Source organism: Moschus berezovskii, chromosome 10 (assembly GCF_049115385.1).
Source record: "Moschus berezovskii isolate FMDL1 chromosome 10, NW_MosBer_1.0, whole genome shotgun sequence".
Classification (NCBI taxonomy): domain Eukaryota; kingdom Metazoa; phylum Chordata; class Mammalia; order Artiodactyla; family Moschidae; genus Moschus; species Moschus berezovskii.
Window position 1 is genome coordinate 32,026,876 of NC_142469.1, and position 27,601 is coordinate 32,054,476.

The following is a 27,601-nucleotide window of genomic DNA, read 5'->3' on the forward strand; positions in this document are numbered from 1 at the left end:
CACTGTCAAAAACTCATATAATTTTGTTAACACACAGAACGACAGTCAAGTGTTGCTGTTCAAGGAACATTTATTTGTTTGACAACTCCTCATTTTTTCAACTGATAAATGAGAAGAAGCTGGTATTTCAAAAGTATGTTTGAATAAAACAAAACTGAAATCTCAAATCAGGGAATGTGGTTTAATCACCAGTTTGTTAGAAAGGAGTAGTTTTTCTTAAATTCAGAATAATCTTTAATGACATATATGCAGATATCTTCACTAAGGACTGAACACATGATACAAAATTAAAGGAATATTATATATTGGAGACAATAGGGTTAATATAAATGTTGTCAAAGCAAATAGGAAGTAGCAAATTAGGTGGGAAAAGAAGGTGAGAGTGACAGAAACGGTAGATGAACATAAAGCACACACACAATAGCTGTTTAAAGTTATTTAACAAAGCAAATATTAACTATACAACTCAATAGCTCACAGATACATCACAACTTTTTGAGATCATACAAAAGTTAACCTCCATTGAGAAACTGTTTGGCAAATAAAATAGAAGAGGAAAAGTGAGAAGACCTTGTTTGACCCAAGTCTCACCCTATCAGTGACTTCACTTTCTGGAAAAAAAATCACTCAACTTTTCGGGATTCAGTTCACTCAAATGCAAATGAAAGACTTCAGGATTCAAGAAATATGTATTTGCATGAGGAATTCTTAAATCAAATGCTGAGCAAGTAAGTGTTTGAATGAACATTTGCTCTATCTTTTAGGCAAGATACTGAATAGGAGGGGAGAAAAAACTGAATTTCTTTCACATTGTAAACAGATTCAAACCTGTATACACTTCATCGAGTTAACTACTTTTAAGAAAATAATACGAGTTGTCACATTTAAACATGACAAAGTAATCTTGAGAATAGGTGCATTCTGTGAAAGGTGTTCTAATTTTAATGAGATCTCACAAAATTAGACAAAATGCAAATGGAAGTGATTTTCTCTATGATCTTTATAGAATAGTAGCTTTTTATTTGTAGAGGTTGATTTACCTTTGAAAATGTTTTCACAGGAAGACAAAAGAGCTATTCAAAAGAATATAGAAAATATTTATTTAGTATTAATTATACATTAATTTTTATAAATATTTAATATTATTTAAGAATAGGACCTACATAATACAAATGCAATCCATCTATTTGTATTTTTACACATAAAGTTTCAAAATGAAAAAAAAAGTCAATGATATTTTACGACAAATAACATGAAACTTTCACTTCTAATTCCCAGTCATATTTGTAGTGTACTCCTTGACATTCTTTTCAGCATTTTACAGGAATCTCAAGCTATATATGTACAAAACTAAATCCAAGAATTCTTGCGTCTTATCCTCCAGTGTGCCCTATTCCAGGAAATGGCATGAGAGTTTATAAAAAATGTGAAAGTAATTCTTAACCCTCTCTTTCCTTCCCACTGCATGTTGTAAAATGGAAACCCTATTAGAAATATCTTGGAAATTAAGCTAGTAATAGTGCATACAGAAATAAAAAGAAGATAACATGGTGTGTTATGAAAACCTCAATCAATACTTAAGCCATTTTTGACCTGCAACATAGAGAACATAAAATGAAATATGAATAAATATCGATTAACCCAAAAGAAAGCAGGAAGGGAGCAACTTAATAAAAACAAAAAAGAGAAGGGCTATATGAAAGTCAAATACTAAGATGGTAGATTTAATTACAACCATTAAGTTAAATGTATATGCAGCAACACTCTAATTAAAAGCCGAATACTGTCAGTGTATATAAAAGAGAAAGAAAAACTATGTTATTGACAAGAAACATACATTAAATATAAAGAAACAGATATGTTGAAATAAAAGGGGAAATAGTATAGAATGCAGAGAGTAAGCATAAAAAATGGTCTGGCTATATTAAAACAGTACTTAACTAAAATCAAGACAAAGACATTATGAGAAAATAAGAAAGAAGGAATAATGGAAAAAAGTGGCAATTAATCATGAAGACATAATACAAAATATGTATTTAAGTAAGACTAGAGAGATGGGAATACCAGACCACCTGACCTGCCTCTTGAGAAACCTGTATGCAGGTCAGGAAGCAACTGTTAGAACTGGACATGGAACAACAGACTGGTTCCAAATAGGAAAAGGAGTATGTCAGGCCGTATATTGTCACCCTGCTTATTTAACTTATATGCAGAGTACATCATGAGGAATGCTGGGCTGGAGGAAGCACAAGCTGGAATCAAGATCGCCGGGAGAAATATCAATCACCTCAGATATGCAGATGACACCACCCTTATGGCAGAAAGTGAAGAGGAACTCAAAAGCCTCTTGATGAAAGTGAAAGAGGAGAGTGAAAAGGTTGGCTTGAAGCTCAACATTCAGAAAACAAAGATCATGGCATCTGGTCCCATCACTTCATGGGAAATAGATGGGGAAACAGTAGGAACAGTGTCAGACTTTATTTTTTTGGGCTCCAAAATCACTGTGGATGCTGATTGCAGCCATGAAATTAAAAGATGCTTACTCCTTGGAAGGAAAGTTATGACCAACCTAGATGGCATATTAAAAAGCAGAGACATTACTTTGCCAACAAAGGTCCGTCTAGTCAAGGCTATGGTTTTTCCAGTGGTCATGTATGGATGTGAGAGTTGGACTGTGAAGAAAGTTGAGCGCCGAAGAACTGATGCTTTTGAACTGTGGTGTTGGAGAAGACTCTTGAGAGTCTCTTAGACAGCAAGGAGATCCAACCAGTCCATCCTAAAGGAGATAAGTCCTAGGTGTTCATTAGAAGGACTGATGCTAAAGCTGAAACTCCAATACTTTGGCCACCTCATGCAAAGAGTTGACTCATTGGAAAAGACTCCGACTCTGGGAGGGATTGTGGGCAGGAGGAGAAGGGGACAACAGAGAATGAGATGGCTGGAAGGCATCACCGACTAGATGGACATAAATTTGGGTAAACTCTGGGAGTTGGTGATGGACAGGGAGGCCTGGCAAGCTGTGGTTCATGGGGTCATGAAGAGTTGGACACGACTGAACAACTGAACTGAACTGAAAACTTTAGTGATGGCATTTGGATAAGCATAAGATAGTAGAAAAGAAGAAACAGCCACGAAATAGACCTATACGTATACAGTTGATTTAGTTTCAATAAAAATCTCCAGATAATTCAATGGGGGAATGAGGGAGAACTTTGATCTTTAACCCTAAACATTCCACATATGAGAGGATGGAAATCCAGAGGAGCTATTTAAAATCCTAAAAGACGATGTTGCTAAAGTACTGCATTCAATATGTCAGCAAATTGGAATACTTAGCAGTGGCCACAGGACTGGAAAATGTCAGTTTCCATTCCAATCCCAAAGAAAGGCAATGCCAAAGAATGTTCAAACTACCATACAATTGTGCTTATTTCACATACTATCAAGTTTATGCTCAAAATTCTTCAAGCTAGGCATTAGCAGTACCTGAATATAGAACTTTCAGGTATACAAGCTGGATTTAGAAAAGGCTGCTGCTGCTGCTGCTAAGTCACTTCAGTCGTGTCCGACTCTGTGTGACCCCATAGATGGAAGCCCACCAGGCTCCCCTGTTCCTGGGATTCTCCAGGCAAGAACACTGGAGTGGGTTGCCATTTCCTTGCAGAGGAACCAGATATCAAATTACCAACATTTGTTGGATCATGGGGAAAGCAAGTGAATTCCAGAAAAACATCTATTTCTGTTTCATTGACTACACTAAAGTCTCTGTCTGTGTGGATTACAACGAATTGTGGTAAATTCTTAAAAAGACCAACTTATTTGTCTCCTAAGAAACCTGTATGCAGGTCAAGAGGCAACAAGTAGAACTGGACATGTAACAGTTGACTGGTTCAAAATTGGGAAAGGCTTAAACAAGGCTGTATGTTGTCATCCTGTTTATTTAACTTATATGCAGAGGAGCCTCTTGATGAGGGTGAATGGGGAGAGTGGAAAAGCTGGTCTAAAAGTCAACATTGAAAAGATTAAGGTCTCAGCATCAAGTCCCATCATTTCAGGAAAATAAAAGGGTCAAAAGTAGAAACAGTGACAGATTTTTTTCTTGGGCTCCAAAATTACTACAGACAGTGACTGGAGCCATGAAATTAAGACACTTGCTCTTTGGAAGGAATACTATGACAAATCTAGACAGCATTTAAAAGAGCAAAGACATCATTTTGCCGACAAAGGTCCATATAGTCAAAGCTATGGTTTTTCCAGTAGACACGTATGGATGTGAGAGTTGGACCATAAAGAAGGCTGAGTGACAAAGAGTTGATGCTTTTGAACTGTGGTGTTAAAGAAGACTTTGAGAGTCCCTTGGACCGCAAGGGGATCAGGCCATTCAATCCTAAAGGAAATCAATCCTGAATATTCATTGGAAAGACTGAATGATGAAGCGCCAATACTTTGGCCACCTGAGGCAGAGTCGACTCATTAGAAAAGATTGAAGGCAATCTGGGAAAGACTGAAGGCAAAAGGAGGATGAGACTCAAGGGACATGAGTTTGAGCAAACTCCAGGAGATAGTGAAAGACAGGGAAGCTTGGCATGCTGCAGTCCATGGGGTCTCAGAGAGTCAGACACAACTTAGCAAATGAACAACAGCAAGAAATGCATCCCAGACTTAGAGACAACGCCTGTGTCCTCGAGATAGGCAAAGAGTTTTACAAATAACATCCAAAAACACTAATCATATAAGACAATGATATATTAAACCAGGTGAAATCATCTTGTTGAGAAACAATAAATAAATATGGCATAAAGCAAACATACACACACACACTAAAAGATTCAAAATTCACTTTATATACATTTACCAGAATCTTCAGGGAAAGGTGTAACTTTATGTATAGTTTTAGAATTTTTGAAATGATATAACTTTAATTATACAATTAACTTTTAAGACCTTTTGTAATACCTTAGGTATACTTTTTTTTTTAAATTTTACACAGTTTAAAAATGGACACAACTACAAGACCTACATAAAAAAATAATAACACTGATGAAAGAAACTAAAAAAAATAAAATAACTGAATAAATGGAGAGATATTCCCTATTCATGGGTATGAAGATTCAATATTGTCAAGGTTTAGTTCTCTCCAACTTGATCAATAAAGTCAATACAGACCCATAAAAGTCCCAGTAAATTGTTTAGTGCATATCAACAAAGGGATTATAATTTTTTCATGGTATGGGTGGCTTGCAAATAATATAAATTTTTTTCTCACAGTTTGGAGGCTATTAGACAAGGATCAGGTTATTATCACAGATGGACGAGTGTGCTTTTCAGAGTTACAGACTTCTCACATCCTCACATTGTAAGAAGCGGCAAGAAAAGGGTCTCTTTTATGAAGGCATTAATCTCATTCATGAAGGCTGTACCCTCTTGACTTAATTGCCTATAAAATGCCCCACCTTCTAATACCATCACCTTTGACATTAGGTTCCAACAGATTTGAGGGAGACACAAACATTCAGATCATAGCATATCAAGAGGGAAGAAATCTGGAATCGCCAACATAATAATAAAGGAGAAGAACAAAGGCGGAGGACCAACGCTACGGACCTTTAGAGAGAGATCAATGGAATATAATAGAGGGCCCAGAAATAGACTACAGTCAACTGACTTTTGACAAAGAAGCAATGGAAATGCAATAGCGAGAAAATAGTCTTCATAACAAATGATGCTGGAACAGTCCAAGGTGGGGAAAAAATAAAAAAATTAGACAGAGACTTTATCACATGCACAAAAATTAACTCAAAATGGGTTAACATACATACAAATGCAAAAACTACAAATCTTCTAGAATATAACATAGCAGAACACCTTGATGACTTTGGATATGGTGATGACTTTCGAAATATAAGACCAAAGGCATGCTCCATAAAAGAAAGAATTGATAACATTAAAAAAATTCTGTTCTGTGAAAGACAATGTCAAGGGATTAAAAGACAAGCCACATACTAGCAGATAATATTTGCAAAAGGCATATCAGGACTGTTATTGAAAATATAAGAATCCTTAACAGTTAACAATAAGAAAACAATCCAGTTTAAAAAAAAATAAGTCAAAGATCTTAAGAGTTGCCTCATCAGAAAAAGGTATACAGATGGCAAATAAGCACATAAAAAGGTGCTCTATACTATATGCCATCTAGAAAATGAAAATTAAAACAGTGAGGTATCAATTCATAACTACTAAAAAATACCAAAATCTAGAACACTGACAAGCCCAAATGCTGATAAGCGACTGGAATTCTCATTCATTGTTGATGGAAATGTAAAATGGTATGGCCACTTTGGAAGACAATTTGCCGGTTTATTACAAAATTAAGCATACTCTTACAGTATGATCTGGTGATTTGGTATTTATCAGAATATACTGAAAACTTACATCCACACAAAAATCTGGCCATGTTTACAGGAGTTTTATTTGTAATCGCCAAAGATTAAAACAGAGATGATGTCCTTCAGTGGGCAAGGTACATCCAGACAACAAAATATTAATCAGCACTAAAAATAAATAAGCTATCAAGCCATGAAGACGTGGAGGACACTTCACTGTGTATCACTAAGTCAGAGAAACCCATTTCAACACGAACAGAATCCCAAAAGCCTAGTATGATTCCACCTCTAAGATGTTTTGGTAAAGGCAAAACTACAGAGACAGTAAGACGACCAGTGTTTGCAAGCAGTGTGAGGAGGAGAGAGGAAGGAATAGGGAGACCACATAGAATTTTAAGGCAGGGAAAACAGATTCTATCTTAGACTGTAACGATGTATAAATTCTAGTATACAGAGAATGTCCAGCACCAAGGGTGAACCCTGATGGAAACTCTGGGCTTTGGGTTAAAAGGATACATCAGTGTTAGTTCATCAACGATAACAATGTTGTGGGATTGTTGATGGTTGGGGAAGCTGTTCATGTTGAGAAAAAACAGGGTGTATGAGATCTCTATCCTCTGCTCACTTTTGTTGTAAACCTAAAACTGTTCTGCAAAATATAAGAGTTTAAAAAATAGACCACTTATCCAACAAGCAGTGGCGTGGAATTGGCAGGGTAGGCAGTGTCACAAACAAACTCTCTATTAATGTCTTCATCTTACATGTAATTTTTCTTGTCTCTCGCCCTGTCATCTGAGAAGATAGTTATTTTCTGGTTTAATTTTACACTGAATCACTTACCACTGTATATGCTTATTGGCAATCTGGGTATACGTTTATTAACAAGTTTCAGTTCCAAAAATCACACCATACTAAAAATATTTAATGCAAGAGGAAGTTTTAAAATGTCACTTATAAAGACCATTATAAAAGGAACTTACTCTTCCCACAAATGTCTTCATAGAACAACCTGCCAGACTAGCTACTACTTGACAAAATGTTCCAGTATGTTCAAGACAGTTATGTGATGTCAATTTTCCAAAGACAAGTGAGAAATACAATCAATCATTCAAATGGTTTGTCTACAAGATGCCAAATATCTGCATACAGGACCGAATGTCTCAAATTCTCTAACACAATTACTAACACTTGGATTGTGGTTTATAATTCCCCAAGTGCTTTATGGTGCTGGAGAAGACTCTTCAGAGTCCCTTGGACAGCAAGGAGCTCAAACCAGTCCATCCTAAAGCAAATCAGTCCTGAATATTCATGGCAAGGACTGATGCTGAAGCTAAAGCTCCAATACTTTGGCCACCTAATGTGAAGAGCTGACTCATTGAAAAAGACCCTGATGCTGGGAAAGATTGAAGGCAGGAGGAGAAGAGGGTGGCAGAGTGAGAGAGTCAAGTTGTAGGCAGGTTGATAAGAAGTCCAGGTCCCAGAGAAGGAGAGAAGGGTCTGGGGCTGTAGAAGAGGAGATAGGGGTCTGGAATTCTCAAGGAGGAGGAGAACAAAGGTCCTTTTTTTCCTCTACATTCCTTTGTCTTAGTCACACAAAATGTTTTTTCCTTTAAGCCTGGAACTGATGATTACACAACAAACAGCTCAGCTTAAACTCTGTACTAAGGATTATATAATAACAATGTATCCTGCTTGAGGACAGTTTCTCTCTCCTGAAAACCTTCTGGCTAATCCCGTTATTTTAAAACGTAAATTATGGGAGTGGGCCTAGTAAGATCTTTACAACCTTGAGATATTCTTTTGATTTATTGTAATAACTAATTTAAAAAGTATATAGATCCCTTGCTTAGACTAGCAAGGGGGCACTCTCTGTCCCCCTTCTGATGTCTATGTCAGAACCTTTTTCTTTCCCTTTTCATCCTTTAATAAAACTCTGCTACACAAAAGCTCTTGAGTGACCAAGCCTGGTCCCTGGTCCCAAAGCTAAATCTTCTTTGGAGATCAGGAATCCAACATCATTCACTGTGAGCTATCAAGAGGATGAGATAGTTAGATAGCATGACTAACTCAGTAGACATGAATCTGAGCAAACTACAGCAGACAGTGGACAGAGAAGCCTGGCTTGCTGCAGTCAACGGGGTGGCAATGAGTCAGCTATGACTCAGCAACTGAACAACAAAGTGCTTTATACACCTCAACTCACTGAACCTCAGAACAACCCTGCAATAGATAATAATTAAGCCTCTTCCCTATGAAACTGAAGCTTAGAAAGACTAGGGGAGTCTGCGAACTCAACATTAAATTTATAAATTGGAGATGTTCTCCTTGAAGAAAAAGTCACAAGAGGAACAGCCCACAGTGGGCCTACTTGCCAAGATCTCAAATGCTTACTCTCTTAAAATAGTAAACACAAACTTGTATGTATTTGTGTGTTTATCTAGGCAGTTTGGGGATAAGGAAACAGGAGTTAATACATTTAGCATAATTATTGCTTCTAGGAAAAAAAATGCCCTCTGATCCTCACTGTTTTTGTAAAAGAAGCATCCCCAAAAGATAATATAGACATCAAAGTACCAAGTGTCCATAGTGTGAAGGCTCATTGTGTTCCTGACATTGTTTTACTATGAGTTGGAAGAACAATGATGAAAAGCTTCCCTCTCTCCGTGTGCAACATTCAAAAGGGCAGTAATTACCACGAAAGGAAAGGCATGCTTGTTTCTGGCATTTTGCCACTATTAATTTGTCCCAGGACAGTTTTGTGTCAAGTGCTTTCTATTCTTTTTTTAACATGGATAACCACATTTGCACAGTTAGCAATTGTTTCTGCGGCATTAGCAAGCAAAAGGAATCTGCTCCAATATGGAGTTCCTTTCTATGTGTTTCTATTTATTTAAATTGTCAAAAGACACAGCTGCTTCAGAAACAAACCCTTTAAAAACCATTCCTATTTTCCACATCATAATCATGTGATATATATTAGCAATTTATTATATTTTTCTCAACATTTTCATGTTTTGCTAAGCTGGCATGAAGTATTTGTTTTGTCTCCTTCTTGTAAGCACCTTGATGAAAAGAATTCCTAAGTGTGAATACTTTCTACTGCCAAGAAAAATGATAATGTGGCTGTCATGTGAATCAGTGATATCCTGGAAATTTGATATTTAGTTAAAACATTTCTTCAAATTATTATAAATATTTCACAAATAATGCTTTTTATGTTCTGTCCAGAGCACTTGGTAAGTAGTTGTGTTTCCCCTAATCAAGCTGTTATAGGAAGAATCAGGACAAAGTTTAAGAGACTTTCCTATAACTGTTAAATATTTAATTATATTGAACATGGCATTTAAGTATGGATTTTGATGACTTGGAGAGAGCCATTAGAAGACTGGTAACAGAGCTATAAATTCTATCAAACTATTGACCAATAGGCTCTCCAGCATATTATGGGCTTATAGTATTCTCTAGAGGAATAGTTTCCCGAAAAAAGATAAACTTAAGCAGGTATAGCAAATGCATAAAAACTTCAACTTAATAAGCAATTTACTACAAACACCAATACAGAAAGCACCCTGTCAAGTAAAAATTTACATGTTGCTTGGATTTTTTTTTTTAAAAATGTGTTAACTTGGCTAGGCTATAGTCCTAAGATACTAAACAAGTACTGATCAAGACATTGCTCTGAAATTACTGTGTAGATGTGGTTAAAATCCATGATCAGTTGACTCTGAGTTGGGAGATTATTTTAGATAATATAGGTTACCTTGATTAAATCAGAGAACGCTCTGAGAAAAGGAATCTCCCTTGTGGACAGAAGCTTCAGCCAGTGCCTGCAAGTTCTAGTCTGTCTTTCCTGACAGCACGCCCTACAGATTTTGGACTTAACAAGTCAGCAGACCAAGTGGATGAGCCAATTATTTGCCGTAAATCTCTTAATACACTGGCTCCTGGTTTTGCTTTTCTGGTTCAACCTAATATAAGGCTAAAGGACTAAATTCAGGCCAAATGTAAGATCAATGAGTTTTAAGATACTTTTAGTTCTCAGCCTTATAATCATGGGGCATTTTAAATTTTCTTCAATGATTATTTGTATGCTGTTTGAAGTGTAGTAGAAGAATAAGGTTATAGGACCTATGGTGGGGAGATAAAGAAAACCATGATTATCTGTTGGTTCCATGACACAGGAGACAGGTAATAATATGCAATTTCATTTCAAGCATGTTTTAGATCAAATGTTATCATTCTTGTTGGATAGGTGGTATGAGTGGTAGAGAATCTGCCTGCCAATGAAGGAGATGCAGTAGATGTGAGTTTGATCCCTGCATCAGGAAGATCGGCTGACGCAGGAAATGGCAACCTCCTCCAATACCCCTTCGTGGAAAATTCCAGTGACAGAGGAGCCTGGTGGGCTACAGTCCAAGGGGCCATAAAGAGTCATACACAACTGAGCACAGGAAAGAAAGTAACTAAAACAATCATGGAAATAGTTAAAGGACACGTGGATATTCCTTCACAGAGCAAGAATCCAAAATGGCTTAGTGAAAATTCTTACAAGCAGGGTCAAAAGGAGTAACATAGTTTGGGCGGAGGAAAACTGAGCTGGGTTATGACTGTTGTGTGGGATATACTAAGTGATTTCACAAGCATGTTCTATGAGCAGCAAATTGGGGTTTAAAAGGATGGAGGGTAGGCAGTAAGATGGTTGATAGAGAAATATAAGGTCAACTGAGCTGTTTGGTGCACAAAAATATGCTTTTTGAAAAGTGATCCTCAAACTTTCCTTGAAAAGGATGTTAAAAATGCAGTTTCCTGTTCCCTGCCTCCAGAGATTCTTAATCAGCATGCACCTAGTAGAGCCCAGAAATCCTCAGTTTCTAAGCAAATGCCATTAATGATTCCACTGCAATGATACAGTCATTATACTTGAGGAATCACAGCTTCAAACTATCTACTTTTATTTGTGTTATAAAGAAAAGTGTGCAGATTGTACGTAATTTTCAACATTTTTTCATAGGATTATTATTACTTTTGGTCATTATTTTCACATTCCTTCACTTTCCTACAAGCAATTTTTTGGTCTCATCATAAGCTGCCCTGTCTACATATTCAGACTGTGGAAATTTCAACAAACAGAAGAACTATAAATGAAATAATCCTTTATGAAGTAACATGATGATTTTACCTGTCCATAAATGTAAGAGTATAATATTTAAGGATAAAGAACAAAAAGAGAATGATCACAATAGATCATTTTCTGAATTTTTTTTCCACTAGTTTCACTGAGATATAACAAAGAGCAATGTATAAATCTAAGGTATATAAAATAATGATCTGACCTATGATAATCATTTCATGATATATAGAGAGAATATTCATCATCTTTTACAGAGAGAAAATTAAATAAAAATGTATTTTTCTCTATAAGAACTCAGGATTTACTCCTTTAAAATTTTCATATATAACATACTGCAATGTTAATTACATTTATTACATTGTACATTGCATATTCTTAGTACTTATTTATTTTACAACTGGAAATTTAAACCTTTTAACTGTCTTTATCCAATTATTCTCTCCCCACCCTCCCACCCCTGCCCCACTTCTAGTAACCACAAATCTGATCTCTTTTTCTATTTCTTTCTTACTGAAATGTTAAGAGCATAATTGAGCTACAACACTATGTCAGTCCCTGTTACACAATACAGGGTTTAGATATTTCTAAACAGTTCAAAATTATCAGTAGGATAAGTCTAGTTATGTTGTGTCACCATGAAAAGACACTACATATTTATTGACTATATTCCCCACAATGTGCATTTCATATCCAGGACTCATCTAAACAGTTCAAAATTATCAGTAGGATAAGTCTAGTTATGTTGTGTCACCATGAAAAGACACTACATAGTTATTGACTATATTCCCCACAATGTGCATTTCATATCCAGGACTCATTTAAATTTCACTCTAAGTTTGTACTTCTTAATCTCCCTCTCCTATTTCTTTCTTCCCCCAACCTCCTCCCCTCTGGTAACCAGGATTTTATTCTCTGTATTTGTGGTCTCTTTCTGTTTTGCTATAGTCATTCATTTTATTTTTTAGATTGTTTCCCTGGTAACTCAGCCGATAAAGAATCTGCCTGCAATGTGGGAGACCCACGTTCGACCCCTGGGTCAGGAAGATGCCCTGGAGAATGGAATGGCAACCCACACCAGTATTCTTGCCTGGAGAATTCCATGGACAGAGGAGCTTGGTGAGCTATAGTCCACAGGGTCACAAAAATTTGGACATGATTGAGCAACTAACACTCTACTACAGTGTTCTACTGTTCCACATATAAGTGAAGATATACAATGTTTTTCTTTCTTTGACTTATTTCACTAAGAATAATAGCCTCCAGGTCCACTCATGTTATAACAAATGTCAGTATTACATTTTCATGGCTTAGAAATATTCCTGTGTGTATACATCTTCTTTACATACACACACACACACATATGTACTTTGTGTGTGTGTGTGTATATACGGTCACAAAGAGTTGAACAGACTGAGCCACTTCCACTTTTTTCATATATATATATATTCACAGAACTAAAACAAATGATTCTAACATTTGTATGAATCTATAAAATGACCTGAATAGCGATCCTGAGAAAAATGAACCAAGCTTAAGCTATCACAGTCCCTGACTTCAGACTATACTACAAAACTATAGTAATAAATACATGATGGTACTGGCACACAACCAGAGACTCAGACCAGTAGATCAGAATAGACAGCACAGAAATAAATCCACATGCATATGGTCAACTAATCTATGACAAAGCAAGCAAGAGCATAAAGTTAACTGTTAGTTGCTCAGTCATGTCCAACTCTTTGTGACGGATGGCATGAACTGTAGCCCGTCAGACTCCTCTGTCCATGGACTTTTCCAGGCAAGAACACTGGAGTGAGTAGCCATTCCCTTCTCAAGGGATTCTTCCAGACCCAGGGATCAAACCTGGGTCTCCTGCACTGCAGGCAAATTCTTTATTATCTGAGCCACCAGGAAAGCAAGAGTATATGATAGAGAACATATAGTCTCTTAAATAAGTGTTACTGAGAAAACTGGATGGTTACATATAAAAGAATGAAATTAGAAACTTTTTCTCACACCACATATAAAAATAAACTCAAAATGGAATAAAGACCTAAATGTAAGACCTGAAGTCTACAACTCCTAGAAGAAAATATGGGCAATACTCTCTTTGACGTTTACCTTAGCAATATATATATATCTTTTTTTTTTTTGGCATCTGTTTCCTTGGGCAAGTGAAACAAAAGCAAAAATAAACAAATGGAACCTAATCAAACTTAAGCTTTTCTGTGTAGCGAAGGAAACCATTAACAGAATAAAAAGGCTACCCATTAAATGGGAGCATATACTTCCAAATGATGTAACTCATTAAAGGGAAAAATATTCAAGACATAGTATGTGTTATTTGTTTTTCAACAGAGAATTATAATCCAAGTGGGAAGGTTGGCATTTGGTTTTCCATGTTTTCCTTAAGGAGGGCATGGCAACCCACTCCAGTATTCTGGTCTGGAGAACTCCCAGGGACAGAGGACCCTGGCAGGCTACAATACATGGGGTCACAAAAAGCTGGACACACTAAGCAACTAAGCACAGCACAGCATGTGTTTTCCTTAAATTATTTGTTGTTGGTATTGTTTCTATAAAATATCTAACACTATGCAAGAAACTCTCAAAACTTAATTCTAAACAACAGAAGCCTCAGTAAACAAATGGATACTTCTAACCATGTAAAGAAAAAGCTTTAAAACTCTGGACCATCATTAACCGTATATGAACAAGTACATTTACACACATGAAATGTTTATTTTTTGAAACATATTAAAGGGCAAGACTTTCCTGGTGGCTCAGACAGTAAAGCATCTGCCTACAATGTGGGAGACCTGGGTTCAATCCCTGGGTCGGGAAGATCTCCTGGAGAAGGAAATGGCAACCCACTCCAGTACTCTTGCCTGGAAAATCCCATGTATGGAGGAGGCTGGTAGGCATGGGGTCACAAAGAGTAGGCTGGTAGGTGTGGGGTCGCAAAGAGTCGGTCAGGACTGAGCGATTTCACTTTCACTTTCAAGGGGCAAGAACTGCTACATTCCTCAATTGTTTAGAGTAATTTTCTAAGCAATGTGCTTATTGAAATAAGAAAGGAGTATGACAAGGCTGTCTGCTGTCACTCTGTTTGTTTAGCCTATACACGGAGCACATCGTGAGAAATGCCGGGCTGGATGAGTTAGGACAAGGAAGCAAGTTAGGTGGGAAAGACATTAACAACCCCAGATATGTGAATGATACGACTCTAATGGCAGAAAGGGAAGAGGCACTAAAGACCCTCATAAGGAGGGTGAAGGAGGAGAGTGAAAGAGTCAGCTTAAGACTAAATAGTAAAAAAAAAAAAAAAAAAAACAACAACAAAAAAAACAAGATCATGGCATCTGGCCCCATTACTGCATGGCAAATAGAAGAGGAAAAGGTGGAAGTAGTGACAGATTTCCTCTTCTTGGGCTCCAAAATCACTGAGGACAGTGACTGCTGCCGTGAAATCAGAAACAATTGCTTCTTGGCAGGAAAGCTATGACAAACCTACAGTGTGTTAAAAGCAGAGACATTACTCTGTTGACAAATGTCTGTATAGTCAAGGTTATGGTCTTCCCAGTGTTCATATGGTACAGTTGGGAGATCTGGACCGTAAACAAGGCAGAACACCAAAGAACTAATGCCTTCAACCTGTAGTGCTGGAGAAGACTCCTGAAAGTCCCTTGGACAGCAAGGAGATCAAACCAGTCATTGCTAAGGGAGAATCAACCCTGAATATTCATTGGAAGAACCGATGCTGAAGCTGATACTCCAGTATTTAGGTCATCTGATGTGAACAGACAGCTCATTGGAAAAGTCCCTGATGCTGGGAAAGATTGAGGGCAGAAGAAGAAGAGGGTGTCAGAGGATGAGATGGCTAGATGGCATCACCACTGCAATGAACATGAACTTGGGAAAAGTCCAGGAAGTGGGGAGGGACAGGGAGGCCTGGTGTGCTGCAGTCCATGGGGTCGAAGAGAGTCAGACACGACTGGGTGACTGAACAACACAACAAGGGGCAAGAATGGCTACATTCCTGAATTTTCTAGAGTAACTTTCTAAGCAGCATGTTATTGAAATAATCATATAGATTAGACTTTTCAGATTTGTTACAGCATAGTTAGTGAAGAAGAAAATTAGACACAAGCTACAATCTTTTACTGTTTATTATACAAAGTCCATCTTTCTTTGTGTACAAAGGATATTCCTTGTATCAGCATTTATTTTTATGTTTCTATAGAAATTTTTGCTGTTGTTGTTCTGTTAAGATCCCAAGGGTTTTGTAGCTGACACGGAGTGTGTCTATGACTTCTACAATTTAAAGAACTCCCCAAAGAACCAGAGCTCATCATTTTAAACTACATTATGTGAAAATTGAAAATGTTTTGTTTTAGATGCAGCACTAATGAAATGAATAATTTACTTGCATAAAACTACTGTAGGATAATGATATATCTGAGAGCTCCATAATGTGAAAGAGTTCAATTCAAGTTTAAGATATTAAATGTAGTAGCGTTTTGCTGTGAGTTGCATTGAGAAGGCAAAGGGCCCTGGAATAGCCCAAACATAGATATGTTTTAAACTCATATTGTTATGTTGGAAACTAATGAACACAAATGCAGAGTAAATGATGTATTTCAAGACAGGGGAATTAGTATGTCATAAATTTTAATTTTATTTTTAATATGAAGAAAATGCTTTCATTTGTTCTTCTAACCAGTGACAGGAGTAGATGTACATTGTGTGATAATTCAACTTTCTACTAATTAATTCCCTTGTCCCCAGTTTACTGCATGATCCATTTAAATTCATGGTTAACAGTTGTTAAAGAAATACCATTACGTAAAGTCTATACTGAACAAAAATTTAGTTGAGGTTTACTCAGTCCCTTTGGGTACTGAGAAAAGATGTTTTGTTAGAGCTTAGATTTTTTTCCCCAAAATTAAAAGGACATTCCTTTAGATTCAACTGTTAAAGTACAGACCTGTATAAGCTATTTCTCCCCTCAGAATTAAATCAAGTAATTATAAAACTAAGCGATTTTTATGTTGAATCCATTGGTGTAGTCTTGTTGCTTCTCTCATCACTCTAGGAGGGCAAGCTCTCGGAAGGACAGTACAGTAAACACAAGAGAGCCAGAGCTCTCTACCAAGACACCAGTGGTGAAAGATCAATGGGTCAGGGAGCCTTCAAGTGGTGGGAAGAACAAAGCTAATTATGGCTGATTAGGAGGCCTAGGAGGAAACAGAAACGAAACAAAATGTTTGCAGGAGGAATTGGATAGACTAAGACATAAGGAAGGGTCTGAAAATCATGGAATTGTAAGGACGGGTGGAAAATGAAAGGTAGGGAAATGGCTCCAAAAAGGTTTGAGGACCTTTAAAATCCTCGTTTCCAAGACAGACATATCATCATTTGTTGAAGGCTTGACAGTAAAGAGGAGACAATGAGCATGGAAGCTGGAGAGAAGCAAATATTTTTGAGACCAGGATGTTTGACATATCCCTGAAGTAGCAGTTAAATCTGAGAAGTTATATTCTTTTTAAAATTTATAATAAAATAGTGTCTTCTTTGCATCAGGTGAGCATTAAAAGATAAAATACAATGACTTTTCATCATTTTGTGAGCATCTGGCCATTTCTTATTTGTCTGATGCACTTCCTCTTCTTGTTTTGATGATCTGACAGGATACGCATTAGGCCAAAGTACAAATAAAGTCATTATCAATCTGTATGTGTGGTGGCAGATGTCTGTATTCATCACTACTTCTGCAGTTTTAAGTGACAATCAAACATGCATCTTTGAAAAACATTTTCTGCACTGAAGGTGACAGTGTAAAATTTCAATCTTGACAAAGTAACAGGGTTTTCTAATGCGATACATGAATCTGCAAATGAAATAATCTACCACATTCTGATATTTTATAGTCATGCAAAAAAGCTTGTAGGACATGAAACTTCCTAGATGAAACTCAGCATCTCAGTTAATTAGGAAGGATATAAAATGAACTCTTGAAAACCATCAAAAGATGCTACATCAATAATTCACAGCTTCTAATGAAAAGGAGGCAGTGTTTAAGAAAAGGAACTTTAGAGGGAAATTGTAGTAAACATTAGTATGAAAATTAATGATTATCCATCAATTACTAAATATAAATTTATATCTCAAGAAAATAATGAGCTATTTTGTAGAACATAACCATTAATTATGCCATGCAAGACATATATATTTAAGGATTAAGTTCTCAAATGTAATTAACATGCTCAATACAGAGACTATTCTAATAACTTACTCTTAAAATGATCCAATTTCTGAAACTCATTAACATAAATTATGTCAACTTGTTGCTTTACTGTTAACAGTTTAATAATAGAATGATTGAATAAGCAAATATGAATACTAAATTAGTGATACGTATAAAGAAAATATTTATATTTGTGTGTGTATATTTGAATAAGATCATTGAAGTGTAACCACTACTGTACTCCTAAATTCTCACTTTGCTTAAGATTACAAGTTCTGGTATCTGTTTTCTCCCTCCATCATTATAAACCTTTTCATTTCCTTTTATGCCAAGACCTGCAAAAATAGGATATTTTATTGATTAACTTCAGTGTGAACATCTAACCAGGAGACTCTCACATTGACATTTCCCATAGGGAAATCAAAGCATAAACAGTAAAAAATCTGAATCTACATTTTCCAAAGGGAGATAAAGGTCATGAATTAGTGGGCTGGTGATAAAATAATAATGAATAAGTCCTCATCTTGCAAAATTATCTCTTTTACATATTTAACATGTTGATTCTAGTAATGCCTACATTTCATAGTGGTAACAAATACCATGCAATCTACTATTAGGTTTATTTTGTAAACACTAAGATGATACAGCCTATTTTCAAACTTCTCATAAATGAAATGTTTCCATACATGTATTTGTTTGATCTACACTTTCCTAATAATTTTTAAGTGTTTAAAACAGTGTCTGGCATAGCTGTCCATTAAAAATGTGTGTTATATAGAATATATAACCATCTGCCAACTAAGTTATTTTTTCGATCAGGTCTATTAGGTTCAAGTTCAAAATGTTAAAATATGGATAAGACAAGTCTTTCTGATCTTACAGGGAGCAAAGTTGGGGCAATTTATTGGCTTCTTATCAAGCCAAACTACCTAGAACTGAAATTTCCCAAATGTGGAATACAACTAATTTCATTTCATAAAAATTATTTGGATAATAACAGTAAAAAATAACAATCCGAATATTTATTGAGAATCAGCTATGTTCAAAACATTTTACTGATAACTTCAAAGAATACACAGTTGAATAAGATGAAGTCCCTTTTTAAGTATAGCATGGTACCAAATGTGGGTAATTTCTTATAATTCATCAGAAAACCGTGATCTTTAAAAACTATTTGCAATTATAAAATGATTCATTATTATACATAAAATATTATGTATTTATATCTTATTTAGATTGATCTATCAATTAATCAGTCTAACAACCTATCTACCTTCTACCTATACATGTGCTCAGTCGCTCAGTTGTGTCCGACTCTCTGAGACCCATGGATGGTAGCCGCAGGCTCCTCGCTCCATGGGATTGTCCAGCTAAGAACCTATATAAATCTAACCATTTAACTATGGAAGGACATTCTGAGTAAATTACTGCATAAAATAAAATTCTGAAAAAAATGTCCCACTGCCCTATTTTTTCAGATGGATTTTATTTTCCTTTCATAGATAATTGGATACCCATACATATCTATCTGTTTATGAAAGGGATAAAAAATTCATCTGAAAATAATAGTGGGAAATTTAATCAGAATTTGTGACTCTAAGCACTGTGCAATATTTAAATATCTTGCTCCTCTAAATCAAGTAGTGTGTCAAGCTCTTAACAGAAAATAAAAGTTCAGTTACTGCCAAAATTAGACATAGTCAATTATTAAAAATGACAAGTAACATCTTCAAGTGTCATCCATTATTTAAGAAGGATTCCAGTTGAAGAGTACTTTGATTTTAAGAGAAAACTTCTTTGATGTTTGTACATTGCTTCTCACAAAAGAAACCAATATAATAGTCACGGTAAAAACTTCCCCCAGAAGTAATACTGCAGATAAAAGACACAATATCCAGGGCCTCCCCTAGGGTAATCTGTGAAATGGAGAAAATATGTCTTTAGTACCAATCCATTCTCCCTGTGGTCCCTCTCGTCTCTTCACTGCCTTTCTACTTTCCCAATCCCTTTCCCTTTTCACTCCTGTAACTTCTCTGGTTCTCAATTTAAACTTTAATTACAAAAGTCATTAAACTTTCATAGACCGTTACATTTCTGTCAATTATTTTTGCATGCCTTTATGTCCACAGTTCCCACCACAAAAGAAAGGTGCCATAACACCTTAAGACATTAGCTAATTTGATGTCATTGTATTGGAGTTGACTTCTGATTCCAAATTCCTCACTGTTCGCACATGGGATAGATAGACAAAATGCTTAGTTTTAAACAAACAGACAAGGTCTGCATAGCCTGTATTAATGATATTTTCCCCATTCACTTTCTGATATGTTCGTGTCTGTGAATCCATTGGTCTTACTGAGCTGTGCTTAGATCTGATCATAATTTGGGACGTCTTATTTTGAATTCCTGATCTAGGATCTATTGTTTTATTATGTTATTTTTGTTTTTGAGTTAACATTCGTACCGTCTTAGCTGATTTTAATCACTTTTAATGTGTTGGGTGTGTGTGCATGCTCGGTTGTGTCTGACTCCTTGCGACCCTGTGGACTATAAGTCCACCAGGTTCCTCTGTCCATGGTATTTTCCAGGCAAGAATACTGGAGTGGGTTTCCACTTCGTACTGCATGGGATCTTCTTAACACAGGGACTCAAACTCGCATTTCTTGCATCTCCTGAATTGGCAGTTGGATTCTCTACCACTGTGCTGCTACTGGGGAAGCCCAATAGTATTAATACAGTGTACCAAATGCATTAGGTCCATGACCAGCATCTGAAGCAAGTGCCCATTCCTTCATTAAACATGGTATTATACCCAGTATAGGTCATTTAAAGGTCTTACTTCTGTAACATATTTGAAAATTTGAATTCATTCTTTGTGTTCTAGTCAGAATCGGGTCTTTTTTCTGAGCACACTGTGCTCAAAATATTTCCCAAATTACTCTTCCAATCCAAACTAACCAGTCACCTGGAAAGCATAAAAGTCTAGAACCATACTGCCTAGGTAAGAATACTGGCTTTCTAAAGGACTAGCTCTGTGACCTTGAGAAAGTTACTCATCTATACCATGCCTTCGTTTCTTCATCCATACAATGGAGATATTTCATGGCATCTGTTTCATAAGCACGATGTGACAATGAAAGTCAATGTACACGACGTGTTTAAAATTATGCTTGATATGCAATGATCTCTAAACAAGCATTCGCTTTTCCCGTTTTATTCAGATACCCGTAATGATGTATATCAGGGGATATCGTGATATATGTTCACGGTATACCTCTTTGTTTTAAACAGAGGGTCTGAAAATCAGTGTCTCAGCCACATTATCTGATGCCATTGGTAGTCACTTCAGCAGCATCACACCAGGAGTGTAAGGAAATCAGACTTAGGGAAATCACATCGAGTCAGAATCTGCCCACACTCTATATTCATGGTTACATAATTCATGCTCCAGACTTTATTTTTTCCTTATTAGGAAACTTCATATGCAAGAAGATATTCATATTATTTCTATCTATGTTCTTAAATTTAAATATATCCCAAAGTCACAAAATTGGTTTAGTTTTGTTTCATTTTTTTATTATATCACTGCCAATGTATGCAGTAAATTATAATTTGTCTAAAATTCTCCTAGATTTGGATTTAGGCTTGTAAAATAAAAAAAAAAAACATTTTGGGAGATCAACCTAATATTACTTACATTTTAGTTTACCAAGATAGAACATTTAAAGCAAAATGTGAAGTCAAAATAATGAAACAGGGAATAAACTGTATGCCAGAGAGTTAAAAATCTATATAGAATAGCATTTGTAAACAATAACTAAAATGTAACTCACACTAGGAAACGCCTTTACATGATACAAGACAAAGTTTGTCTTAAAAATAAATTGTGCATACTAATGAAAAAAGATAAGCACAAAAATGAAAAATACACAAATATATGAATGATAAATTGACCAAGAATACATACAGGAAACAAATGAAAAATACTCAACCTCACTAATAATCAAATTTTAGTTAAATTATAATGTAGTGTCATTTTTCCTCTATCATACCAAAGGACATAGATGTATTATTTTTTTTTTGATTATGCATTAACATGCTCCCAAATTATCATGCTTACACTGTCTCCTATACAGGTATTATTTATTTTCACTCAATCTAGAATAAGGAAGGAAAAACATTTCAGTCCACAACATTTTTTAAAAATCATTACATGTGTCCCCCTAGGGCCAGAAACAAGAAAAGGATGTCTGTTTTCATCTCTATTATTTGATATTGTACAGGAAATCATAGCCAAAACAATGAAGCAAGAAAAGAAATGAAAGTTATCCAAAATGGAAGAGGTAAAACAACCTATTTTTTTAGAAAACATAATCATATATGTATGTGTGTATGTGTCTATGTATATATGTGTGTGCATATATATACACACACACACACACACACATATATAGTTTTTTTGAATTTAATATATATTAAACAACAACAACAAAAACTAGTTTAGCTAGTTGTTAAAGATTGGCTGGTCCTGAATCCAGATTATGAACTGTAGAATTCCTGGTGAGAAAGGAACATGAGCAATAATCCTGGCACCAAAGAGAAATTTTTTAAAGCAGATTATGGTAACATAAATTTACACATGTGAAAAGAGAGAGAGAGAGAGAGAGAGAGAAAGGGTGAGAATTAGAATATAAACTCACGCCAGGGAGAACAGTTTTTGTAGACTAACAAGTTTATTCAGCAGATTGGAAAACACTGTTGAAAACTCAAGTGAGGCCAGATTGAAGGAAATCTGGAAGGACAAGCTAATGAATTTGGAGTTTGTTCCATAAACAGAAGGGAAACAGTGAACGATTACGGGCCTGTGGATAAATCTTATTATTAACTTCCCATTGTATAAAGGTAACGTTATACAAAAAATATATGTACCTACTAAGTGGGTGGTCATTGAAGTACATGAGCCAATGAGACCCCAAATGTATGCAATTGCCATTTTCCCTTTAGATACAGTCTACTATATGCAAGTCCTGTCATGTATTTTAAGTGCTTGTTTTAACTTCTGAACATATTTGGAGAATTCAACTATTTAAGCTTATGACAGATGAACTATACAAATCTGTTTTGGAATATCATTTCAACTGTCTTAATATTGATTTTGGCAATTAAAACATCCCTTGCCTCAATGACATTTTTATTTTTTCTACAAATGGTAATGCCTCTTCATAGATGGGCTGTCCAGTACCTGTGAGAGTATTATCTGTCACCCAGGGTGAACTCTAGGTTTATACAAGCCCTTCGCAGTTGTCTATTAGAGGAGTACCATGCAATAACTGCTGCTTAATAGAATTCAAAGTACAAAGAAAATCAATTGTGTTAATACCATTCAGCCCACATATTTTAATAACCCAAGTTACAATGACACTTTTAAAACATTTTCTATTTATTGCTTCAACTGAAAATGTCCTTATTTTAATAAGTCAGATACAGATATTCACAAAGAGAAGAATCATTCTCCTAATTGGAATTCTTATTAAAAATCCTCAAATTTAATTGCAAATCACACATACATGGCTCTTCACTCTTATTTAAGTGGTGACATGTAAGTGGTTAAAAGGAAGCTGGAAGGATGATCTTTTAGCTATATTAATAATCTGTAAAGGCTTTGTAGGAGAGACTAATTTGTCACTAAACTCATTTTTTCTTCCACCTGGTCATCAAACTTGCCTATATTTCTGCTTTCATTTCTAGTTGGTGGGGATTATATGGCTGTATTCTGGCCAATCAAATGTGAGCAGAAGTGTTACTTAATTCTAGACTTGGCCCATACACATCTCCTAATACAATCCCGTCTTCATTCTCTTTGCCCACCCCCTGACTGAATGGAATCAGAGATGGGTGCTTCCTGATCAAAAAGGATGCTGGATCCCAGAACAATTCTAGAGAGCAGAGTACTACACCTACTCTGGTATAACACAAAATAAACCTATTGTGTTAAGTCACTGAAAGTATGGGGATGTCTTTTATATTAATAGTTAGCCTATTCTGATCAATATACTCCTATAAGATAGGACATGTGTCTTTTTTTTTACTTTTTTTCCTTGTGTCTATGTGTACCTTGGATTAAAAGAGGTACTTAATGAAGTTTGGTTTAAAATGTTTACTAACTCTTTCAGCTAAAATATCTTTGTAGTAGAAGTTGGGATAGACAGTCCCTAAGTTTCCTTCCAAAGCTAAGATTCTTTTACATTTCATGAGTTGAGGACTCTAATTAGCTCTTTCTTTGTGGGAGCTCTTTTGCTGAAGCTTTTAAAAACACTTTATTTATTCAGAAAAGATGTCATTTGCACACATCAAAGATTTCTTTAAATTCTATAAACATACTCAACTTCCCTCTGTTTAACACAGAGTAGACTGCAATAATACTACAATGTAGAAATAAGGATAAATATGTCAATAAAATATTCTTTGTCTCAACCAGATAAATCTCTATTGCATGTTAGAAATAATATAAACAAAATCAAATTCTTAAACCTGTAAGTAACCCCTTATATTCACAGGAGTAGCTATCACCTTAATAAGTATCAAGATGTCACTATCAGGTGAAATTCAAAGACCTGAAAAATGGGACCATCCATTAGTTATGATGCTAATATTCCTTGTTCTGCTTTATTGCATTAATCTTGAAAACTTAAAAATAATAATACAATAAATATTCAAGTTATTTAACTTTCTCCATACTTTCAGAGGAAACAAGATGAAACAATATTATGACTATTATAAAATCAATATTTACTTACATTCAATTGTAAATATAATTTTAGAAAGAATAGGATTCTTTAGCAGTTAGAAACACATAAACTCCCTCCTTGCCCCTTTGAAGTTTTCAATTTGAATTTTCCCAAAAGGTCTATGAATATTTTGCTAAGAATCTACTTGGTGTTTTGCATGCATAACATTTTTTGTTGGTTCTTGTTAAAGAAACCTTAGCTCAATTTTTTATGACATTTAATCTTCATAAGCGGGAGTCTTGAGGCAGGGATAGCTTACCCCACTTTATAACTGCAATTAGAATATTAGCTTAAAGTTACTAAAGAGTGAAAAACAAAAAGCATTTCCAGTGAAACTCCAAGTCATGTATCAAATGTAATATACGTAACATATGCATTAAGTCTCCTACATTTGAATGAGTTAGTTTGCTGCTGCTGCTGCTAAGTCACCCCAGTCGTGTCCGACTCTGTGTGACTCCACAGACGGAAGCCCACCAGGCTTCCCCGTCCCTGGGATTCTCCAGGCAAGAACACTGGAGTGGGTTGCCATTTCCTTCTCCAATGTGTGAAAGTGAAAAGTGAAAGTGAAGTCGCTCAGTCGCGTCCGTCCCACAGCGACCCCACGGACTGCAGCAATTAACACAATCAGCTATATACCACTGTACTAGACCAGGTTTATAATCCTTTTCACACAAATACATAAAAACAAGCAAAACTAAGAAAACATTTTTAACTTTAGAATATAGTACCTTGCCAACTGTAAAGTCCAACAGTTGGCATACAGGGGCTGGCATCAAATGATGAGGCCAAAGGGATTCCTGACTGGAGGAGAGAGAGGAGGTAGGAGATGGCAGAGCTGAAGGACTGTTAGCAAAAGGAGACAGAGGGCAAGCTGCAATTTCCCTCATGCCTGATGTTCATGGAAGGCTTGTTCATATCTCTGAAAGTCTGCAACTTGAAAGTTCCTATATAGGGGACTTATTATATTGTGTAGGCTAATATAAACATTTGCATGCTAAATGATACGCTAAATGAATGTAATGTATGATAATACATGTTAAAATGAATGCATAGAACAAAGTTGAGAGTCCCTTATACTGCAAGGAGATCCAACCAGTCCATTCTAAAGGAGATCAATCCTGGATGTTCATTGGAGGGACTGATGCTGAAGCTGAAACTCCAATACTTTGGCCACCTCATGCGACGAGTTGATTCACTGGAAAAGTCTCTGATGCTGGGAAGGGTTGGGGGCGGGAGGAGAAGGGGACGACGGAGAATGAGATGGCTGGATGGCATCACTGACTCTGTGGACATGAGTTTGAGTGAACTCCGGGAGTTGGTGATGGACAGGGAGGCCTGGCGTGCCGTGATTCATGGGGTCGCGGAGAGTCGGACACGACTGAGCGACTGAACTGAACTGAACTGAACTGAAATAACATTAAGAATAACATTTATCATATTTTATAGACAAGTCATGCTTTTATGAAAGCAAGAGATTCCCAACTGTATATATGTTTTACATCATACAATTAGAAAATAGGAAATATGTCATGGGGGACTAGACTGACATCAATCTAAACAAAGTTTTAGAGGAGATGTTACATAAGTTCCATTAATATTCTACTTTAGTTATAAAATCAATTAATGGTTTGAGCTAAATTAATTGTCACTTAGCCATTTAACCAAAAAGTTTTGAGAGTATTTGGAGGTAATTCCAAAAGTATATTTAGAAGAAGCAATCTTGTTCACGTGTGTAACATAAAGACTCAAAGTTTCAGCCAAATTCTGTTGCATTCAAACCATTCCCATATTAGGTATTAGACAACAGAAACTGACTTATGCATGTTTAAATCAAGACAATATTTATAAGTGCTTTGAACTCTAGCAAGTAAGTGAAAAACATTGCTATACACACACACTTTCAAATCTCAGGTAAAAACTTGGACTGAATTCAAGGCAAATCTAATGTAGGCAAATCAAAGGAAACCAAGCAATGACCACAAACTTGTGCAGATTCTCATAGGCTTTTGAATGTTTTTGACATCTACCCACAAAAAGAAATATGGTGTAGGCTGCAACCAGGATCAGAGAAGGCAATAGCACCCCACTCCAGTACTCTTGCCTGGAAAATCACATGGATGGAGGAGCCTGGTAGGCTGCAGTCCATGAAGTAGCAAAGAGTCGGACGCGACTGAGTGACTTCACTTTCACTTTTCACTTTCATTCATTGGAGAAGGAAAAGGCAACCCACTCCAGTGTTCTTGCCTGGAGAATCCCAGGGACGGGGGAGCCTGGTGGGCTGCCGACTGTGGGGTCACACAGAGTCGGACACGACTGAAGCGACTTGCAGCAGCAGGAGCAGCAGCCAGGATGTTCTATTCACCCTATCCCAGTTTTCTGCCCTATGCTATTGTTTCCTATTGTGTTCTCCATTCCATTCTATTTCACCTAAGAAAATATAGGTTTGGGTATATTAATTTCAAGATCCAGTAATGGATTCCATAGCACAATTTTTAAAACTCCAGTACATACTACTTAAAGTATTCAACAGGAAATATTAAAATCTGTGTTCTCTAATCCAAAAGTATGTTCAATTTCTCAAATAACATTGGTCCAAAAAAAAATTAACATCGTTTTATTAGTAGTACTATGATAAATATCTTAGTGTTCTAATTGTCTGAAAAAAAAAATCCATCATCTTAGGAAAAAGAAAAAGTTACTCTAGAAAAGTCTTCAAGAAACTATGGAAATAAACTCTCTCATCCTTTGTTTTATTCTTATGTCAAACACCACCTTTTCACTTCAAATTACCATGACTAAAATGAAGAGATGAAAATCTCCTATGTGCTAAAACTTTAAAATTGGAATGATATGCTAAAAACCCATGGAAAAATCTCAGTGGGTTTCTGACAAAAGAATTAACTCTCAAGAAAAAATAAATAAATAAGTTTCTAGACAATATGCCTATAAAAAGGCATGATAATCAGTGATATAAATAAGGTTGTAGGAAATGTGAAAGACCTAAATTTAATGGCAAAATTCTAATCTAGTGGTAGTCATTTTATTATTTTCA